Genomic DNA, 23,589 nt, shown 5'->3' on the forward strand with positions numbered 1-23,589 from the left:
GACCGAGGATCGTGCATGGGGTGGGGGGGGGGGTATTCATGGGGTACAACTGGTGGAGGTATGCATGACTTTTGCTCCCTTTCCATTGTCAAAACCTGAATCACGTGGCCATGCTTAATGCAAAGGAGGCCGGGGAATGCAGCGAGCTGGCTGCCAGATTTGGTGATCATCCATTCATCATTGCTGCTGTACATGTAGGACCTGCTCTGTTCCTTTTTTCTTTCTCCTGCAACTCCTCAGAAAGGTTTGACATTCCCTCCCTGTCTTGAGAGTCAGTTCTCTGCGGCAGAAAGCCCCCTTCCACCCACCTGAAGAACAAAAATAGCACCTTGGCATGCCACGTTTTGATGGTTGCCGCAGTTAATCCAGACTCGATTTCTTGTATTTCACATGGATGTTGTGAGAATTAATGAATTATTTTAGGTGATTATCATCCCTTTGATCATTGTCTTTGTCCTGTGCTTTTATAGTGTATACAATGCAGGCATAGACTTACACAATACCTCAGTGAGAGGCAGAGTGATTTTTTTATTATCCTACCTGCCACAGGAGGAAGCTGAGATACACATAGAGTAAAAGACATATTCTGTCCAATGCAACAAGGTTTCTCCTGCTTTCAACACCCTTTCCATTATTATAATTTTTAAAAAGCTAGAATTTTATGGAAAGAAAAGATGAGACCAAAATGATTGCATAATGCCTTTTTTATTTGTATGCTGGCTCTGGAATTTGACTGCGGGGTGGCTTTGGGTAAATTAATTAGCTACTCTGTCTCGAATTCCCTAATCTATAAAATGGGACTAATCACAATAGTTATCTCCTGGGTTTTGTGGAGTAAATAAGGTAGTGGATGTTAAGGGTTTAACATAATATCTTGAATATAGTATGTGTTTCATTAATATTAGCTATTAATATATTTTTTTTAATTCCAGGAGAATTGGTATCTAGTTCAGGGAATCCAAACAAGACAGTATAGGGTGTGTGACTTTATGTTCCTGGCAAAAGTGAAGTGGAGATAGAAAATGTGACAGCAGCGGGGCCCCTGGGTGGCTCAGTCAGCTAAGCCTCCAACTTCGGCTCAAGTCATGATCTCACAGATCGTGGGTTCAAGCCCCGCATCAGGCTCTGTGCCGACAGCTCAGAGTCTGGAGCCTGCTTCGGATTCTGTGCCTCCCTCTCTCTCTGCTCCTCCTCTGCTCACACTCTGTCTCTCAAAAATGAATACACATTAAAAAAAATTAAAAAAAAAAAAAAAGAAGAAGAAAATGTGACAGCAGCATTACTTACTTGCAGATGGGAACATGCTGCTTTTTTTAGTAAGCTCCTCAGGAATCGAACCTTCCTGTGAGCCACAGCCAATAAACGCCGCCCGTCATTCGGGAGGTGGAGGAACTTTTGCAAAGGGCAGGAATTTCTAGGTCTGGCTGTGGGCACTGGCCGTGTCCACATGTCCTTAATGGGCTATGGTGGCTTCCCCTGACTGGTTGCAGCCCTGGAGAGACCAGAAGACTGTGTTCCTTAAGCTGGTGCACGTGCTCCTTCGCTGTCAGCGATAGAGTTTTCTGTTCTTGTTGTTGAAGGTAAGTTGTGCTATCCCTTCTGACCAACGAATCTATGTAGGTATGAGAAAACGAACTTTCTTCTCCTATGGTTGACATTGCAAAAAAAAATTAAAAAATAAAAGGAAGAGAAGGGCATAGAATAACAGGCTCAGAGGACATGAAGCCGTTGTATTTATGGATAAGATGCAGATTTAACAGCCTCTTCACGGCCCCTGTATCAGTGCTTCTCTAACATTACTGTGCAAACAAATCACTAGGAGATCTTGGTAAAATATGGATCCTGACTCAGCAGCTCCACGGTGGGGCCTGAGATTCTGCATTTCTAACAAGCTCCCATCTGATTTGGAAGCTGCTCCTCTGGGACCATACTTTGAGCAGCAGAATGCCGCATTGCTTTATTGCTGGGGTTTTGTTCTGCTTCCTGAACAGCGCATGGAATAAAAGTAGCTGTTTCTCTTAGAATGGAGAGAAGCTGGGACCCTTTACAACAGGGGTTCACGAAGTATGAGGCTATGTGCCTCACGGAGGAACCTGTTAGGAAGGCAGAATGTTGGGCCCCTCCCCAGATTTCCCCATCAGATAGTCAGAGGGTGGGAACCAGCAGTCTGTTTACAAGCCCTGGGGCTGATTCTGACAGAGCTACAATTTGACAACCATTGCAAGAGAGCAGCTGACCCTGGCTTTGAAAGGTCTGGTGATTAGGTCACCAGCCCTACAGAATGGCTCTAGCCTCCTGGAGCATGTCTCCTGGTCTCTTTCCGCTCAATTTCAAACCGGATTCCTTTGGGTTAGGGTGTCCTGGAGTGAAAGGATTTGGTGTGGAGGAAGATTGTTCTTCAGAGTCTTTGCTTTTTGTGAATCCTTACGTTCTTGTTCTGCATTATGCGGGGGCCAAAGAAAAGCAAATGTGCCTCCGAAATAAAGCCTGGGGAATTATTCCAGGGTGTGTGACCTCTAAGTGGCTGCGAGTCTCAAGTCTCTGCCGAGAACTCCCTTCGGTGGTGGGATTAGGACCAGTTGTCCAGATTTGCTAGAGACTGAGAGCTTTCCCACAGCCTGGGACTGGGAGTGTTCACGCCAGGCCCCAGGGTCATCCTAATTGTGGGCTATTGTGTGACAATTAGGGTCATCCTAATTGTGGGCTATTGCTGTTCGGCTGTAAAGTGCGAATCACCTGGAGATTTTGGTACAACGCAAGCTGGTTCAGTACTTGCTGGTTGGAACCAAAAAGTGCATTTCCAACGAGCCCCCGGGTAACATCCCACTGCTGCTGTGTGGACCACACTTGAGCTGCAAGGCAGTTTGGCAGCCTTGGGATACAGGGTGGGCCTCTATACGGATAAATCGGGGTGTCCCATAACCGCTTACACCACCGATGGGCTCCTTGGCTCAAAGTCAAAAAGAATTTTGGGGCCGTCTACAAGGCTTTAGGATTGTGGGTTTTGCCTGCAAATGTCCGGTATCGACAAATATCCACCTTTCTGAGCTGTGGGTCTTAAACCATCAAATCCAAAGGTTTGTTAAAAAAAATTGTTCTTTTTAAGGGGCAGGTAACTGCCGTCGACCTGTGAATAGGACGTTCTCATGCCTCCTGTTTTCTTAGTATGTCTTTGAGTGGTACTTAATAACTTTCCTTGCTTGGGCTGAACATCTGCAAATGACCTGGGGTGGTGTATCTGTCATCTTTGGTCTTGTCTCTGCCTCACAAGTAGTTCATTTGGCCTTCAGTTTACAGCTGTGGTCGACCACAAGATCTTTTGCTATTTGCGGTGTTTCTGCTTTTCAGCATAATGAGTTTTGCTTTATCCATATCCTCCTTTACTAATTGCAACACAGCAGCACATTCTATATCCCATCTGTTTCCATGATTGATTGTCTTTTACTTCAGTGTGTCCTAGAGAGTTATTAAAAAAAAAAAAAAAAAAAAAGCAGGCTTCCGTGTGACCTTTAAGATCATCATAAATTGTCTTTGTCTCTAAGTATACTGGTCTACACATGATGGCCACCCAAAGCACAGGAAATAATTTCTCTGATGTTGACTATGTGATTTCTCCTTACTCCTTATTCTGGACAGGCATGCACTGAGCCTTTTGCCCTGTTAGGTCTTCTTCGTTTTGCTTTTATCCCCTGTAATTAGTATTCTTGTCTACACACTTCATCTTTTCATTGATGAAGACAGAGAGGTCGTGCCTATGGCAGAGCTTAGTAATGGCTCTCAGGAAGCTGCCGGTCCTAAGAGTTTCTGGTAATGTATAAAGTTGTCTTGATGCATAGTTAATTCTCATTATTCATGGTAGTTATGGTCTATAAAAATCCCTCAAATCTCAATTTAGCGAATACTGTACAGTTGCCCCTAGGGGAAAAATAATAGGGTTGGGTTCCTGGTCTTATGGTCACAACATTTTCATCAACTAATTAAATGTGCAATCTTGTGTTACGTGTGCTTCTGTTTAAAGACACCTTATTTAATATATACTGTTGATTAATTAACATTGAACTCATGGCCAACAGCACTATAACTCATGCCTGAACAAAGCCTATCTAATATGTGTATTTTCTCTGTGAGGCATTTCCCACCCTTCTTGTCCTTAGGATAGACAGCACATAGCACTAGGCTTGGGAGTCATTTTAAACAGAGAAACCGACCAAAAGCACACAAAATGTGAAAATCGTGACACTAAAAACACACAAAATGTGAAAATCGTGACACTAAAAAGACCACAAAGAAGAGTATTTGTTTTCTGTGTGAGAGCTGAAACAAAAAAGCAGAATATTACCTGTACGACTTTAGTCGTTATCGTGTATAGGGTGGCCCAGATTTTTCATGGCTTTATCCATATTCACACATGACCATGAACGTGCCACAAGTATCGATCTGGGGGTTACAATTACAAATAAATTCTAGCAAGTAGGCAGGTTCACAAATATGTACTCTGTGACTAATGAAGATTGACTGCACGTTGTCATATAACCATACTCTTCATCGCTGGCTCTGTGTAGTCTATGAAAAGACAAGAATTCATTGACTCTCCTTTCATGAAGGGGGGTAAAGACCTTTGCCTGCAGCCACTGAACGACTGCTGGAAGCATGTTGGTGGAGGCCTGCCTCTTACATAAATAACGATGCATCATCCCCTTGGGAGTACCTATCATGTACGAGTACCCAGAGCCCTCATTGATAAGTAAACATGGCATCAGACTTTTGTCAGGTACCATGTATAAGGCACTAAGGCCAGAGCATGGATCCCTGTGTTTCAAGGAGCTTGCAGTCTGTGTGAGAAAGGACGCTCCGATACAATATGGTAAACACTAAGAGCCTAACGGATAGTGCAGACGAAAGGTGTTAGAGCATTACAAAACCACCAAGGGTTGACCAGTCTTTGTCTTCTGTTAGACTGAAGTTCCCCATCTGTCTTTTTACCGTAGGGTCCCGGTGGCTCGCCTATAGTAGGGGTTCAAAATTATTTACTGAATGAATATGGAAGTGTTTGAGCTGGTATTTTAGGGCCTTACAAATATCAGTTTTTCAGACTCCGCTTGATAAATTTCCACAGGAGATCAATAGGTTAGGGATGAGGCTTGAAATTCTGCATTTAGTTCCCCCCCCCCATTTTATTATAAAAAATTTCAAATATACAGAAAGGCTAAAAGAACTTCACAGTGACTATATAAGCCATTGTCCATTTTTTACAGTGAACGTTTTACTGTCTTTGCTTTTTCCCATACCTATCTGTCCATACCTTCACTGATTCATTTACTCATTCATTAATCTATCTTATTTTTTTGATGCGTTTCAAAGCAAATTGAAGACATCAGCACATTTATTCCTCAATACCTCAGCTTGCATAACTTCAGCTAGAGTTTTGTTTATGTTCCTGGACATGACTTTTTAATTGAAATTGGGTAGCAATTTCTTCATCTGTACAATTATAGGGCTGAGCTAAACTTTCAGGTGAAATTTCTGTGGTTTTGTGAGAACTTCATGTCTGGCTTAGAGGGGTTAGAATGTGGGATAAGTTAAGAATAGCCCCTACGTTTTGAACCTCGGACAAGGAAAGTTTTATCGGAACACAACCATATTCATTCATGTCGAGTAGTTTCTCACCATGCTTTCATGCTGCCACGTAGAGGTGAGTAATTGTGCGAGAGACCATATGGCTTATAAAGGCCAAAATGTGGACACTTGCAGAATACATTCTCTGATCCCTGCTGTCAAGAAATAAAAATTGTTATGCAGACTGGGAGGAACCTGGAAATTAGAAGAATGATAACTGAAAAAATTTGGCAGAGTTGACAGAGAGAATGGGATAACCTAAGTTCTAAAGAATTCAAATGTAAATGTATCTCTAAGTAAGATTCCTCTCTTTAAGGTATTTTTTTCCTATTTGTTCTTTAATTGTAACAGGGAAAAATAGTAGTGATTCAAGGTCCATCGGTCAACTTGTGCTAATGTGTGTTGTAATAAATGGACCCCAGATCTCCGTGGCTTGCTTTGTTTTTTTTTTTTTTAAGTTTTTTAAATGTTTATTTATTTTTGAGAGAGACAGAAAGAGACAGAGCCCAAGCAGGGAAGGGGCAGAAGACAGGGAGACACAGAATTGAAGCAGGCTCCAGGCTCTGAGCCGTCAGCACAGAACCCGATGTGGGGCTCGAACTCACGAACTGTGAGATCATGACCCGAGCGGAAGTCGGAGGCTTAACCGGCTGAGGAACTCAGGCGCCCCTGTGGCTTTCAATAGCAACTCTGCTTGCCCTCCATAGGTCACCTCTGGTTCTGCTCCATGTGGTCCTGTCTCTGCACTCAGGTGACAGAGCCTCCACCCTCTGGGCCGTTGCCCACCGTGTGATAGTGAAGCAAGAGAAAGGGCAAGATATTAACTGACTCTGAAAGTTTCTGCTTAGAAATGACACTTCACCACTTTCGCTTGCATTTCATTGGGCAAAAAAGCAAGTCAGGCTGGTAGCCCTGGATGGTTCAACTGGCCGGGGTGGGGGGGGCTCTTTAATACTCTTCCAGAGAGAGGAGGCAGATGAACGTGAGCAGTAGTTCACTCTTCCTCACAGGGTCAAGAGATTCTTGTCGTTGTTTAAAGGAAGTGGCTTCAGGGGCACCTGGATGGCTCAGTCGGTTAAGCGTCTGACTTCGGCTCGGGTCAGGATCTCTCACTCGCTCTAGGACTTGGAGCCTTGCATCCGGCTCTGCTGACAGCTCCGAGCCTGGAGCCTGCTTCAGATCCTGTGTCTCCCTCTCTCTGCCCCGCCCCTACTCGCACTCTGTGTGTCTCTCTCTCTCAAAAATAAATAAACATTAAAAACAATGTTTTTTTTTTTTTTTTTAAAGAGAGTGGCTTCACTTTTTGGAGGTGGAGGGAAGAAACCTCCGCAGAGAGCAGGAGGTGTTTTGTGAATCATAACTATCTCCTGCTGCTACTCATTGTAGGGGCAGATTTTTAGCTGGGTAATGTGAGGTTCTGGATCCGCGGGTCTGTACTAGCTACAGTTAACATAGGAATCACCTGGGGAGACAGTGCAGCTTCTCATCAGGAAATGAGGAATGAGGCTTGAAATCCTGCATTTCTAACAAGTTCCTAGGGGATGCTGATGCTATCAGCGTGTGGACCATAGTTTGTTACAACAGTGATTTTCATCACCGGATATTCTAAAACCAAAAAGGGAAGTAGGTGTTCATTAGCAAACCATAAGGCCGCCATTCTGAAATGTGGAATGTTTGTGGTCCGTGTTCAGAGCCTTTCCCAGGCACAGAAGAGCCAGGTGTTGAGAGACCAGGACGACCTTTGGAACGATGATGAACCGATCACATGCAGTCATGACTGGCGGTAGGGGAGTGAGCAGACCAAGAGGTGTGGCCAGAGAAGACTGAGTGACAAATTTTGAGCGAGAGCAGATCCATCCAGTGACTTTGGCCAACAGCCCCTTTGTAATGGAATGTGAGCCAGAGGAAACATCAATATACGTTAGTCACAGATGGGACTTCAGAAACTAGCAATAAATATTTTTTTGAGCGCTCAGACACAAACAGTAGTTTTGTCAGAATTCCTGCCTTTAGATGGTGGCAAAGGATTCAGTGCAGTTAATAAAAACCATTCAGCAATTGCATTGCTATGCAGGATGTTTCATTTGAATTTTGATTCTCATAAATATCTTGCTAGTTAAATCTGAAGTGCAAGACTGTAACTAACTATAAGATTTGATGTTCGAAGAGAAAATGTTGGGGTGAAATTGTTCTCTAGAACTTCGGTATTGTTCCTTCAGAGAAACATCTGTAGTTATTAGGAACAATTGAAGTTTTTTCTTTGTTCTATCCTCTTTTTAATGAGATTAAGAGAAGTATTTTGGCCGTGATTCGCAAGATAAATATTTCAAATACGTCTTGACTTTTGCACGAATCACTCTTATATTTAGGTTTTGTGTCCCACAGTCTGGCATTGAATTCAGACTACCACCTACTTGCTAGGATTCTATGGGCAAATGTTTACACTCTCTGAGCCTTATTTCTTTATTTGTAAATTATGGATGATATCTTTTTGTGTTAATCATGGGCTAACCATAATCTATTTAAGGGACATTACACAGAGTGGGCACTCAAGGAATGCTAGGTGTATTTTTAGAATTGTGCTACAAATTCAAAATCACTCTTATTTCAGCATTAGAATGAACATGTATTTGGCTTTAGAAAAAAAAAATAGTCAATGGCAAATATTGGACAGGATATGGAGAAACTGAACCCCTCATACATTGCCGCTGGGATTTTAATATAGTATAGACACTTTGGAAAACAGTCTGGCATTTAAAAAAATGTTAAACATAGATTTACCATATGACCCAGAAATTCTACTTCTAGGAGTCTACCCAAGTGAAATGAAAATATGTTTACAAAAGGCTTGTGTGCCAATGTTCATAGCAGCGTTATTCTTAATAGACCAAGCAAAACAACTGTCCATCAACTGGTGAATGGATAGACAAATTGTAATCTATACGATGAACACTGCTTGGCAATAAAAAGGAATGAAGGACTGCGATATGCTACAGCATGGATGAACCTCAAATACTATGCTAAATGAAAGAAGCTAGACACAAAAGATCACAGACTGTATGATTCCATTTATATAGCATCCCCATAAAAGGCAAATGTGGAGAGACGGCAAGTAGATTAGGAGTTGACTGTCACTGGCGGTGGATGCCAGTGGGTAACTGCAAATGGGCTCCAGGCTTCTCTTTGGAAATGGTCTAAAATGAGTGATGCTAAGTGCAGAGCTCTGTAAATTTACCAAAAATCATTGCATCGAACACTGAAACTGGTGAATTCCATAGCATGCAAACTATAATCCAGAAATGCTGTTTTTTAAATAAAGAATGTGTTCATTTTTTTTAAGATTTTGATTGTTTCTGTGTAGATTCTCATTGTTGCAAGATGAAGACAGTTAGGGAAATGCTTTTTCACTTTCTGAAACGAGTTGGATTCTGGAGCTCTTGTGACTGCTTCAGCCTCTTCAACTCAGTAAGGAAGCCTCTGGTTTTTCAGGACAGCAAGCTTAACCCTGAAACTAATAGCCTGCAGGCAGCAGCTGAGGATAGTAACATCTGAAAACAATAGAAAGTCCAGTCAGTAAATGCAAATCAATAACACTGGCTGATGATTCCACGTAAGTAAAAAGAGATTTTCAAGATGGAGTATCTTGACTCTGGCCATTAAACTTCTCATTCACCAGTTCTTCATTAAATGCCTGTCTTAACCAGGGCAATTGAATCTAAGGTATCAGACATTTTTGAATTATGGAGATCACCTACTTCGTTTTTGGCCTTGGGCGCATGATAAAAGGAACTGAATTGAATATTCCCCCCCGAAAATGATGTAAGGGGAAGTAATGGACAGTACCTGAAAGATACCACCTTGGAACAACTGCCATGGATGTGGTCACGGAAGCACAAATACATCTAAGAAGACACACTAAGTTCCGTTGTGTTACAATGCTAGGGACGTCACTCAAGCATCAGATTTAAGAGTTAGGTGTGTGTTTATGCGTGTGTGTGTGTGTGTGTGTGTGTGTGTGTGTGTGTGTGTGTGAGTGAATTCTCTGACCTTATTTTTTGAAAATGGGCATTGCTTGACAGGTAGTTGTAGGACCATGTGTAGTTTTTAGTTGTAAGACCACATCGTTCCATTATAAATACATAGAAAGTGCAGAGACTTTCACGTTGACAATCTGTTGCTTTTGCAGGGATCTCACCGTGGGCATGCAGTCTTAGCATTCCCCGGGGCATACAGACTAACATATGAACTTTATCAGACTTGCTTGCTTGGTGGTAAATGAGCTGAGGAGTCCATAGGAATAGAAGGGGTCCCCAAGTTGCCGCCCAAACGGCAACAAACAAAAACACTCCTTATTTCTCAGTGTGCGGTATGAGAATCACCTCGTGGGGGCAAGAAGTGTGGGTATCTTGTTCAAACGTTAGAAACGTGAGCGACTGTACTCTGTCATGCTCTGTTCCTGGGGAAGGAGCAGTGAGTAAAAGAAACCAAGGTCCAGGGAATGTTTGTTCTGCTAAATTGTTCTCCACATGTAGGCCCTGAACCGGTAACATCTCCTTTACTTGGGCACTTAGAAATGAAGTTTCTGGCCTCATGCTCAACCTGCCTAACCAATTAGAAACCACAAGGGTGCAGCTTGACAGTACAAATGCTAAGAAGCCCTCTGGGTGTTGGTGCCTGGTGTTTGAGAAGCACTCTTCAAGGGCAGGGTTTCTCAACTTCAGTACTATTGACATTTTGTGCTGGATAATTCTTTGTTGTAGGGCTGTCCTGAGCAGCGTAGGATTTTTAGCACACAAGAGGCCAAGTAGCTCTCCGCCCTAGTTTTGACAGTTAAAAATGTCTCCAGATAGTGTGAACTGGCCCTTGAGGGCCACAGTCATCCCAGGCAAGAAGCAATGCCTAGGGCCAGGCTGTTCAAAATGGCCTGCTGACTAGCATTGTTACCATCACCTCGATCAAGTCTCTGGGGGTGAAGTGAGGAATCCATGCTCTAAAAAGTCCTTCTGGTGGTTCTGATGCTGCTGAAGATTGAGAACCACCATCCTCATGGAAGAGATAAGTACACATGTAAATCAGAGTGATTCGTGTGCTATCCGTAAGATCTGTAAGATGGAGTGTCTTGACTTTACCCAGTGAACATCTCCTTTCAGAAGGATAGGGAAGATCGGGAAGGAGGACAGGGTGTTCCTGGGGAGAGGAGGGTTGTAATTTTAAACAATATGGTCACAGAAGGTCTCATTGAGGGAAATAATCAAAGATATCAAAGAGGGAAATCAAAGGTGATAATCAAAGAGGGAAAGGAAGTGAGGAGGGAGTGAAGAGAGAATGGGGAAGAATGCTCCAGGCATAAAGAAGTCAAAGATCAAAGGTCCTGGGGCAGGTGTGTATGTAGTAGGTTCAGAGGCTAGTAGGTAGCCCAGCGTGACTAACTGGAGGAGTGTATGAGGAAAGTGGTTAGAAAATAAGTAAGAGAAATAATGAATGAATGAATGAATGAATGAATGAACGAATTTACCTGTTTGTGGCTTTGACTTCTGTGTATATAAACCGTGGCTTTGAGTATATTCTGTGGTCTTTTTGGACCTCAGCTTTCTCTTCTATAAAGTAGAATTAATACTTGTCCCCTAAGGTCTGCGGTGAACAATAAAATGCTCAAATGATGGCAGGCTTTGTGAGGGGATCATATACATTTATATTTCTGAATGTCCAGTGCATAGCAGATTACATTGCTTATAGCATGTGATCAATAACTTTTATAGGCATTGTAAAAGAAAAACCTGGAAAAATTTAGACCTACCATATCAGAATCTCAGAGACTGGTAATCTACACTTCTAGTAAGTCCCGCCAAATGAGCCTTGACTATGCTATTTTGAGACTCTTTATTCTGCTCGTATACAGTATTTGTATCCTGGCCCCCATTAATTATTTGAAATGCCATGGCAGTGGAATTTGCCAGGTGAATATTAACACATAAGTTTCCAAAGCTTTGCTAAGACCACATTTTCGACCAACATGGCAGGCTCAGGGGATTACATTGAGAGTCTTTTAAGTCTCAATGGTGAGGCTTCCTGGGGTGAACACGCAGAAGATTACTCCAGGGGAACTGATCCCTTTTTGGTTTGCTCTACCTAATCAACAATATTAAGAAATACAAATACTTCCTGATTCACTGTGCGATGAAAATAACTGTGAGGTGAATATGGTATTATGTCCATCACGATGTCCCTGCGGTTGGTAAAGTTATATAAGCAAAAGAGTGGTTGTAACCTGCTATCTTACATTTTTGTTTGTTTGCTTTGTACTCACCTTTCCCTTATGGGTGGCCTGTGTCATTATGCTTTGGAACTTAATATGATAGCCTCGAACTTCTGTGACATCTTTCCTCTTAAACGCTCAGTGTTTGGGGCCGTTTTCAGTTTTTAAAAATAAGCTATTCTTCAATATGTTACTCTCTGGTTATTTTGCTCAACCTTATTTGCCTTAGGGAACCTCAGAGATTAAATCTTACCAGATCTTGAAGCTGCGGTGATTTGAACTGCTAGGTTTTTCTGCCTTAATTTCCCCTCTGTGAGTTCAAGAGGTCAGACATAGTCTGAGGCAACACTTAAGGAGTCTGTGTCTTGAAAAAGCAATTGGATTAGTTGGGTTGAATCTCTTTCTTTTTTTTCCACATTGAAATGATGGGGTGGGAGAGTGTCAAGATGAGGTTTAAATTGATTTATTTGGTAGATGAAATGCACCAAAGCTGAAGGGAAAATGCCGTCTCATTAGTTAGTTACTAAGCTGCACCTGTGAGTTCATGATGACGCCAGGAGTAGACCTGAATTCAAGCTTTTCTTCATTTCATTCTCACATACATAAATATTAGAAATTGATTACAATAACGTGTAAGATGTATGCCCAAGCAATCTAAGGGAGTTAAAAAAAAATCAAGAATGTTGCAGTTTGTCTTCTATCTACTGGACTACATCATTACTTTTAACAACTTCTCATTGCAGGCACATGCACTGTTTAATTTATTACGCCTCACGTTTCACCGACTGGGGAGCTGAGGATTCAGGATATTGTGGTCTGTTCCAAAGCTTTCATGGACTTTCACCTTCCAGGATTAGGTGTGACACAGTCCCCAAACTTTTGCTCTGCTGTGTGTCCACCAAGAACCGTTTCAATTCAAGTGGCTCCTAAGATTGTCGGAAAAACTAACGGGCAACCCGTTCAAACTAGAATTTCAGATAAACGACAAGTACATTTTTAGCACACGTATTTTCCATGCACTAGCTGGGATATACTTCTCTTTGGGACATACTTACGCTAAAAATAGCGTATATATTTGTTGTTTATCTGAAACTCTAATTTAACTGGCAGGTCGTGCAGTTTTATTCGTTAAACCTGGAAACCCTACTTGCTTCTCTTTGGATGGAGCCTGTTGGACCTTCAGGAACATCCAGTGGTGACTGTTAGGCCTCAGTCCAAAGGAATCTTGGAGAAAAGTTATTTGGCCTCTCTACCAGAGAGCAATTAAGAGCAATTTATATTCTCTGAGTGTAAAAGACAATTTAGAACCTAAGACTTCATTTTTTGAGGGAAAGCTATGGTCCAAAGCCATTGTCCTGTTTCCGTAAGATGGGTGAGGCAATCGTTTAGAGGGATTTCTCTGTCGGCCCTGGGACTAATTTTATCATGTGAAAAATGAACAAACCAAGCAAATCACAACACGTCTCTTTTTTCTTTTAAATCTTCTTGGGTCTGGGTTACAGTTGAACTTTTTATAGAATCTGCTTTCCGTTTGCTCTGGGGTCAGAGATCCGTCCTACGGGTAGCTGCACTATTAGAACACTCACCTGTGTGAATGCTTTTGCATCCTGAAGTACCTTAGTTACACCTGAGCCCAGTTAATATAAAGCTTAGCACGCAAAGGCTTCTGCCTCATCACTTGCTTTCCTTCCTCCTGGCTGTTGTGGCTTCTGGAGACCGTCTGGCTTGTTTGGAGATTTAGCTAAGGGGCTCGGTGGTTTCTCCTCATTGTGACAAGGATACACTTGTCACATCATGGAAAAGGAGGTATTGTGAAGGAGCAGGGAAAGACTTGGAATAATGTCATCTGCTTTCTTTTTTTGCCTTGTGTTGTTGAAGACTACTAACTTGAGGTATTTGTTGTTGCAGAATCGTGAATATGACTGGGAAGTGACAGTCGCCCATCTTTCGCGCCCAGAGAACTGTCCTCGGGATCTACAGAGAGGTTGGTTCAGATCGACTTTTAAACTTCTTAATATTCTTGTTAGAATTTACCTTTGGTAATTCCCTTGGTAACCAGTCTTATCTGGCTTTTGGAGTATTTATTTCCATTAATCACTTTGATCCATGATGACAATTTCTTGCCAGGCAAAGCTCAGAGGAAAGTATGGGGGTGGTTGTGCCATTTTATGTTGAAATATCTCCTGAAGCAACGTGGTTTGGGGGGGCTACCCAGCTTTGAGTCTGTTGAAAAAGGTGGGCAATTGAGTTGTTGCTGGTACAGTGAGGAAGGGATACTGGGGGAGGCATTTTGTGTTCAGAGCTATGTGAGAAAATCTCAACTAAATTTTTCTTACAAGTCCCACGTAGTGATAATAAACAGTTTAACATTAGAAGGACTGCAGGCTTCATATTATTGGACTCACCTGGAAGTGAAACAGGAAATCGATTTCTCTGGAGGATTTTGGTTTCCAACCATGATACTCGGGCGGTCCTAAATGGGATTTAGAATTGTAAATTTTCCTGGTTTTAGCATATCCTACAAAATCCTAAACTCCACTGATATCTGTGTGTTTTTCTCAATTATTACATTTTTTCCAGGGTGAGATATGCAAAGATAATAAAATCTGAAATATGGGCTTTCTATGTTTGGTGTTGGGAATGGGAGGGCTTGAAAGTTTAGATCAGATGTTGGCAAACTTCTTCTGTAAAAGGACCAGATAGTAAATATTCTAGGCTTTGTGGGCCTTATGGTTTCTTGCACTCAATTCTGCCATTGTAGAAGGAAAGCAGTTTTAGACCAGATGTAAATGAATTAAGGACGCCGAGATCTAATGTTGACGGTCACACGTGTCCTGAATATTTTTTTGTTTCATGGTTTTTATTATTATTATTATTTTTAGCATTCATTCCTTTTTTGAGAGACCGAGCATGAGCAGAGGAGGGGCAGAAAGAATGGGTGACAGAGGATTTGAAGCAGGCCCCAGGCTCTGAGCTTTCAGGACAGAGCCCAATGTGGGGCTCAAACTCAGGAACTAAGAGATGATGACCTGAGCTGAATTTGGACGCTTAACTGACTGAGCCACCCAGGTGCCCCTAATGTTTTTTGGTTTTGGCTAGATTTGGCCTTAGGTTGTAGTTGGCCTGCCCCTGCTTTAGATTGCTCCAACAAGGCCAGTCTCCTGTGAACCTCTGCTTAGTTTGTACTCATTAACATTGCAGAAACCTTAGGCTATGCTTGTGTTCAAGTAATGGTTTCCCAAAGAGAACTGGGCCCATGGCAGGGCCAGTTGTCCATCATAGAGTCTGACGACATATCTTCACCTATGCCTTGTGCTAGAAGGAGCATCCAATATTCCAGACCCCAGGAGCATCTTGGCTGCTCTTTGGTCCCAGCCTGTGGCCTGTCGCCTCTCACCCACATTTAGCTTTGTTTTAGCTCTTAGATGAGTTAGCGCAATGTTACGGAGTTGTCAGCTTGGAAGCTGCTTTTCAACATAGCAGAAGGTCGTAAGTCAGAAGGTTTCTTTACATATTGTTTCTCTGTGATGAAAGGGTTTGATTCCAAACACTTGGCAAGGATTGTTTAAACCTAGATATGCTTCAACATAGGCAATCTCAAGTGTAAGAAACTAAAAAACCTATGGACCTCCCATCTTTTATGCTCTGCATATAACTAAATGGACAAATCAACTGGGGCATGGTAAATGAACAATAAGAATTCTTGACTAAAGAAGTAATTGCAAGCAGTTCTTAAATGTTCTCTTAATACCACTGCAAGCCTTCTCTACTCCTTGGATATTGAAAATAAGACTATATGTAAAAATTGAAAGCATCCCTTCCTTGTGTGAATTAGCAATGTGCTGTGTGACCTTAGATAAGTTACTTCACTTCTCTGTACCTGAGTTAAGTAAAATGAGGAACTTGAGCTGGTTGATTTCAAAGGACTTCCTATGTACACTTAGATAAGATAGTATAGGGTGTAAGCTTTTAATCACCAGGAAGCAGAGAATTATTTTCTTAGCATGGTGATGGGGACTTGAGTTTCTCCACAAATAGTATATTCAAGTCCTAACCCCCCAGTACCTCAAAATGTGACTATATTTGGAGACTGGACTTTGAAAGAGGTGATAAAGGTTAAGTGGGGTTACATGGGTGGGCTGTAATCCAGGTGACAGTATTTGGAGAAAGGTCTTCAAAGAGGTGATTAACTGAGATCAAGAGGTGGGGGCCTAACCCAGTAAAGTTGGTCTTGTATTAGAGATCCTAGAGGGCACCTGAGTGGATCAATGGGTGAACGGTGCGTGGCTGACTCTTGATTTCGGCTCAGGTCATGATCTCCCCTTTCCTGAGATCGAGCAGCACATTGGGCTCTGTGCTGACCGAGTGGACCCTACCTGGGATTCTCTGTTCCTTCCCTGCTCACACATCCGTGGTCTACTTCTCAATATAAATTAACAAGCTTAAAAAAAGTACTAGGGGTGCTCTAGGACAGAGTAAAGGCCCTGTGAGGACACAGTGAGAAGAAAGGAACTTACTTGAATGTTTATTTTTGAGACAGAGTGCCAGCTGGGGAGGGGCAGAGACGGGAAGACACAGAACCTGAAGCAGGGTCCAGGCTCTGAGCTGTCAGCACAGAGCCCGACATGGGGCTCAAACCCATGAACCAGGAGATCATGACCTGAGCCCAAGTCAGACGCTTAACCGACTGGACCCCTCTGGCATCTCTAGAAGAAAGGAATTTCCAAACCCAAGAGAGCGGCCTCAGGGAGAAACCAGAACTCTTAATGCCTCGATGTTCCAGCCACTAGAACTTTCGGAATTGTATCTCTTGAGGTGGCCCAGTCCGTGGTATTCGGTTAGGACCGCCTTAGAAAACTGCTACCCATGGTGTCACAAAGGATGTGTGTGTGGCAGCATCTGCATGGAGCAGACAACAGCGTGAACTGGTTCCCTCCCTGTTCCTTGTTCCACCTAAACTCCCGGTCGGGAGTAGGATTTGAAAGCAGAAGTGATTGGACTGTGTTAACCTGATGGGTGGTATTTGGAGAGAATGCTCCGTGTTCTGGCCATCAGTGAAAGATGAAATGTTAGTCTGTTGTGAGTGTATTTTTCATCTCTCTTAGAATTCAGGCTGAAACTTCTGTTTTTTTGGTTTTGTTTTTTTGTTTGTTTTTTGTTTTTGTTTTTGTTTTTTGCTAAATACTCCTTTCGTACCGTTACTCATCTGGAGAAGCCGTTCCAGAGTGTTAGTCTGTCTCTTCCATACTTTTCAGTCATAGAGGACCTCAAGGTTCTTTTACATAAGGGTTTTGGCCACAGATGTTTACCATATTAGAAACTAAAAAGAAGAAATGTGCTGCTTCATCTAAAATAAGCCTATGATGCTAACATAAATAACGTTTATTATGAAAAAGAATTTTCCCAAGCAAAAACAGAAGCATAACCTTTTCTCCAGTTTTCTAAGTTTCCTTAGCATCTGGCTTAGTAGAAGGTAGCTGGATTTCGCATATCTGCTTCTGCTTTCAAGCTGTTGGGATGTCACCTATTACAATGGGTTCCGGAGAACTGCAACATGGATGAGAGAGTGAAAAAGGCAGGTGACACCCTACGATTGGGAGGAAGGTCCTTGTGATTTCATGGATGTCTAGCACCGCCCCATCAGGACTTGATTAGATGAATCTGAGAACCTCTGGTAAGGCAGTATACAGAGGGAAAGGTGACTTAGGGTTTCTGTACTACAACTTGATCACCTGCCCTGTTGACCAGGCATAGACTTCTCACTGTGGTTGCCTTTGTAAGATTGTGACCTAAGGGGCACATGGGCGGCTCAGTTGGTTAAGCGACTGACTTGTCTCAGGTCAGGATCTTGCCATCTGTGAGTTGAAGCCCCACAACAGGCTCTGTGCCGAGAGCCTGGAACCTGCTTCAGGTTCTGTGTCCCCCGTCTGCCCCCCTCCGGCTTGTGCTCTGTCTTTCAAACAATAAATAAACATAAAAAAATAAAGTGTGACCTAAAAATGGTTGTCAGCTGAACACCTTTAAAAATGTAAGTGGACATCTCAAAATCAACACTATTACCTGTGCAGGACACAGACTGCTCAACTTAAAAGTGTGGCTGCAAATAAGAAACGAAGGCAGAGAGGAACTGTTAGTTGTGGCCCACTTTGCCTATAAGGTGTGGTGGGGGCTATTGTTGTTTTCTGAAGTCTGGCCATAGACTTGTATTCTTAGGATCTGACTCCACCAGTCATGTGTTTGAGAGCTACTGAAGACTGTAGTGATTAAAAAAAATAATAAAAGGCAAAGAATGAAAGCTGTTTGGCTTTCCATCTTCCAAATGAGGAAATGTCCAAACAGGTTAGATGCAGGGGTACCCAGCTAGGAAAGGGAATACAGCCAAGCCTCCATTTGTGAGACACCCCCTCCCCGCCCAACCACGGTTGCATAGGAGCGGCTCCCACACCAAGCTTGACAAGGATTCCCCCCAAGATTTTGGTCCTTTAACTCCATCGATGAACCAACTGAGCTAACGAGCCACAGATGTTTTGTTGATAACCAGAGGAATTCATGTGAGGTTGGTGATGACATTTCCCTGTCTATAAAATGCTGATAGTTAAACAGGGATACTGTGCACAGCACTTGGAATCTCTGTCTTGAGAGGCAGTTCTTAAGTGTAATGGCTTAATGGTCATTTAGCATGATGGGCCTTCGGAGTGTAATATCATTTGCCTGCCAGTTAAAATGAACGCCTCTCCGTGGGAAGTCAAAGATCATGTCAGCATAACTTGGGTTAGGTGAAGGAGCCCATCAAGAAGTGAAGGCTAAAATAGAGAAGAGGGAATAAAATCGCTTGGATTCCTAGTCTGTTCATAAATCCAGTGTAATTAAAGAAGACCACGAATTCCTTCTAAATGGAGGGGTCGGGGGAGAGATGTACTCTGAATTGGCGAAAAGTTTGACTTCCTCTTAAAGGATACTTGATTACTTTGTCTGTTCTCAGGTCCTCAACCTAATCCCTTTCTCATCTAATTTGTTGATAAGGTGGGGGTTAGTAAAAACACAAACGAAACAACAAAAAAGCTGGACTTGGTGTCCCCACTGAAGTTTGTGTCTCTCTTCTTGCTGTTGATGTGTAGGGAAGGAGGTGCACTTCCTGGTGTGTAAGGCCAGTCCTATATTCTCAGGCTCTTCATGTGACCCCTTCCCAATTCTTCAGGGACCTCTGCAAGTTACCCTTCTTTGTCCTATTCTCTTGAATCTGTCTCTGCTCATGGATTTTGTTTTTTTTTCCTTCCCTTAGATGAAAACACTCCCTCATTGTTTGGGGGGTGGGGGGTGGCTGGGTGGCTCAGTCAGTTAAGTGTCCAAGTCTTGATTTTTGGCTCAGGCCACAACCTTCTGGTTTGCAGGATTGAGCCCTGAATCAGGCTCCCTGCTGTCAGTACAGAGCCTGCTTCAAATCCTTGGTCTCTCTTTCTCTCTGCTCCTTCCCTGGCTCAGGCTTGCTTGTGCATGCTTTCTCTCTCTCAAAGATAATAAACCTTGAAAGAAGAGCTTCAAAAAAAATTACCTTGCTGTTGTACTGATTTCACCCTCTCCGCATAACTTTGAGGTATGCACATGGTCACTGGTGATGCCCTGACCACTCTTGTGCTAGCTTCTGCTCTACGCTTGTGGCCCCACAGGGGCTTGAACTGGTCACGTCCACATTCTGGGCTGCGTGGTCAGGCTCACCATGTTTCTTGGTGTTTGTTCTTCCTTGACTAGTCAGTATTGGTTTTCCACCCCACCTGCTCGTGCTCCATGTACACGATGGGCAATGTCACTTGTGCCCACCTTTCCATAAGCATTTTACCCTGCCTTTAAATCTATACCTACAGCCCTGCTAATTTTTTACAGCTCCAGTCAGATACTCAACTGAAAATTGTCCAGGTCTATCTCAAACTCTCCATCTCACAGCCAGCCTTAGTTTACCTTTCAACCTTGTCCTTCTTTATTGCCAGTCACTACTGCTGCCATCAGCCTCCTAGGGCAAGGGTCCGTGAACCAATAGCCAGTTGGCCACATCCAGCCCGGATGTAGTTCTGGAAACGGGTATGGAGGTGTTCCAGGAAATCATTTTCTAACGTTTTCAAGGGAACCTAGTGACTTGCAAAACCAAAGATTATATCTGACCCTTTACAAAAGGAGTTTGCCAACTCCTATCCCCAAATGGCCAAGTCATTTGAAGAGCTTGAGAAGACCCATTGGTGGGTACTATCTCAAGGGTCAGAGACTGGAGAATTGGCATTTCCAGCACGTTCCCAGGTGAAGTGCTGGTCCAGGAGCCACCCTTTAAACAAACGGAGAACGTTGTTCTCAGTTACATTGTCATTCACTTCGATCTCCCAAATGAGCTTAAATTTCTCACTATTCACTGAAATAAGTTTGCAGAAATCTATCTATAGCATGACGAGACTTCCTTTTACAGGTAAGTTTCATCCACTTGAACAAGTTATGGACCCCAAGGAAAGGAAAAAGATAGAAACCGCAATAATTAACAGCATGAGCTATCGTTGTTTTTTTTTTTTTGTATCAAGCACTTGGCAGTGTTAACTCCCTGTTCACACTGACCCAGTGTGGTAGGAACTTGGATTATTTCCATTTTCCAGATGAGCAGACTGAGTGAGATTCAACGACCAGGTCATGGAAGAGGAAGGGATAGTAACATCAGTCCAAATCGAAGCATTTGGCTGCAGAGCCAGATTCAGAGTTCCAGTGAATCTCTTTATAGCCCGTCCCTCAACCCCTGCCCTGATCTTATTTTTGTTACAGTATTTAATAGGTACAGTCATAAACCTAGATCTACTTTACTGTGCTAATAGTTCCTATACGAGTATAAAACCAAAGCGAAGTGAACAGAAAGACACAATTCGAATAAAATCCAAGTTAACACTAAATTGATATTCCACATGATGCTGAATATTTTCCTGGCTATTAATTGTCTTTTGCCACGTGAATTAGTATGTTTGCTACAGCGAGGCTCTTGTAAGTTCAACCTAACTGCAGCCTGAGGCATGTTCTGTTATTACATTTCTTTTTCAAACTCCTGTGAAACCATTTTTATGCAATAATAGAATGATAATTTGCCTGAATATGTCATACAAATAGTACGTTGACCTCATTTCCCCTCATTAAACTTTCTGGATACTAAGATTTGCCACCCACGCTGCCATCCGGAAAGCAATGGCTCTGAATCCCACGGGAATTCTGGGCTCTCAGGTAGTGAGCCCTTGGTGCTCGTTTGAGGAACCCTGAAGTGGAGCTCCCAGGCGGACAAAGTTCTTCACACTAGATCCTAGCACATCCCTCCTGATGGCCTCTTAACTTTTTACCCCTTCTATTTCATCACTACTAAACTGCATGTAAGTGTAGGCATTCAGTGAGTTGCCTCATTCCTTCAGGCCTCGGTACGAACCGTTCCTCTGAAGGACTCTTCCAGTCCTCAAGCCCACCTCTCAAATCCACCGTACTCCCAAACCCTGTTCACCTTTAAAATTCTGCTTGAGCGTAGACCTCTCCTAAACCATCGCCGTGACCCGTATGCGGTGACACAAGCTAATGACTTGATACTGTCCGGTGAGGCCCTTGTGAGCGGTCTCCTGCCATATACCGTGCGGTTCAAGGTCCGCTCCACAGTGTCACAGCAAGGTTTAAGAAATCGGCTTGGTGGGAAAAGGGAACCCTTAAGAAGCCGGAATCAGCAAGAGAGGAGGTTATGAGGGCCTCCCCCACTTTCCCTCAGCCATCAAGCTGGGCTGCTGGGTCACAGTACCTGCCGGCCTCACACTGTGGGTTTAGGTTTCAAATGTAAAGTATCCTTCCCTTGTTGCTCTTCCTTTTCTAGAGGAAGCTTCAGGGAGCATCTTGCTCACTGGAGGAACAATCGGACATGCTTGGCAGCAGGCTGACTGGACCTCTGAGTAGCAGCTATTCAGATTTGTCCGGGTAAGCCCGCTGCCCGGCCCCTGGATACCTTAAAACCCGTGGGAAGCTGCCTATCCCTCCCGCGGGAGGAAGGGAACATGATGAGGTTGGGCCATTGGTCCCAATGGAAGCCAACTTGGGGTGCAGTCCCTTTAATGGCCAAAGGGGGGAACTGGCTCGATGTGCAGGCAACTCAGAATTAGACCCCCGTGTCCTTTTCAGATAGGTTTGCTCGCTCCTCTGCCCTCTTAGCGTGCAGGTCCTGTCGAGTCTTCAGTGGCCCATTAAGCTGAAAAAGCAACTTTGGATTTTCTTCTAAGAAAAAATGTACAGAAGTAACAAAACAATGTATAGCAGTCTGGGATTTTTCAGTTGACTACTATTGAAATCAAAGTGAACACCAGGCAGATTTCCAAGTCATGTGTCAAATAATGATGACCTATTGAGGGTGAGTAGTCATGGTGAGATTACAGGTGCCTGTGGAAGGGATCAGAGATTGACGACTCCTCTCTACTGAGGAAAGTGCAATTCCACGTCTCTGGATGGGTTAGGGAGAAAATAGGGCTTGATAGGTGTTTTGTAAGAACTATCAAATTAAAATAATTTTGCTGGGCCATGTTAGCACTGAAAATTCAATCTTTTCGATGCTGATTCAATAACAGTATAAAATGCATGTGTTATTCATGGGTGTTAGTCTCTTTTAAAATATCGTCTGATAATGTCGGGATGTTGAAAATTGAGGGTTTTGAAATGAAAATAATTCGTTGAATAGACAAGAATAGACGCTTCAGAAACTCATCTATAACAAATGATAGCATACTTAGTGTTTGATCCACTTAAAAAAATTTTTTTTAATGTTGATTTTTGAAAGAGAGCACGAGCTGAGGAGGGGCAGAGAAAGGGAGACACAGAATCAGAAGCAGGGCCCTGAGCTGTCAGCACAGAGCCTGATGCGGGGCATGAACTCACAAACTGTGAGATGATGACCTGAGCTGAAGTTGGACACTTAACTGACTGAGCCATCCAGGCACCCCCCTTATTTAATCCACTTTTAAGGCTGATAAGCCTTTAAAAAAGTAAGTCACTGTCAAAATGTTTCGTATGTTACCACCACTTGTGGCTACTTTCCATTTGTATTTCTGTGACACAAGAAGTGAACATTCAATATCTCCCTTTTGTCCAAAAATCTGAGTAATTCTTTGTATTTTAAAGCTTGTTTGAGAGAGTGCTAGCACATGTGTGTGAACATGCAAGCAGGGGAAGATCAGAGAGAGAGAGAGAGAGAGAGGAGATAGAATCACAAGCAGCCTCTGTTCTCTTAGCACAGAGCCCGATGTGGGGCTCGAACTCCTGAGCCAAGAGATCATGCCCTGAGCCAAAATCCAGACTTAGATGCTTAACCAACTGAGCCACCCAGGCACCCCTCTGATTAATTCCTAATATGGTAGAGTCCTTTATTCCTTTATTCACTTGAGGTGTTGTTTTAAATGGTTTTTTGTGAATGTATACTTAAAATCACAAATTGTAATTAATTGCATATGAGTTTTTTCATGATACTTATGAATCTGATGGACTGTGTCATTTGTGTGCATTTTTATATACTGAAAAAATCTTACAGGAGGCGCAGAATGCATATAGAGTTCAGAATATATGTGAAACCAATGTAAACCAACTACAGGGCTTTATGACCCTTGTAACATCTAGTTTAATGCTTACTTTCTTTTAATTAGGTAATGATAACCCACTCAACATCAAAATTTTGACAAAGG

The 23,589-nt window shown here is 42.9% G+C and overlaps 1 protein-coding gene across 5 annotated transcripts in view; it reads left to right on the forward strand.

Moving 5' to 3' along the window:
* RARB (retinoic acid receptor beta) overlaps positions 1-23,589 on the forward strand; it is an 876,710-nt gene that overhangs the window by 131,193 nt on the left and 721,928 nt on the right. For all 5 annotated transcript variants that reach the window (XR_006700944.1, XM_045436330.1, XM_045436327.1 and 2 more), the window contains exon 2: positions 13,781-13,856. The gene's annotated coding sequence lies outside the window, so the exon portion shown is untranslated. The remainder of the gene's footprint in view (positions 1-13,780; positions 13,857-23,589) is intronic.

This window comes from Leopardus geoffroyi, chromosome C2 (genome assembly GCF_018350155.1).
Source record: "Leopardus geoffroyi isolate Oge1 chromosome C2, O.geoffroyi_Oge1_pat1.0, whole genome shotgun sequence".
Taxonomy (NCBI): Eukaryota; Metazoa; Chordata; class Mammalia; order Carnivora; family Felidae; genus Leopardus; species Leopardus geoffroyi.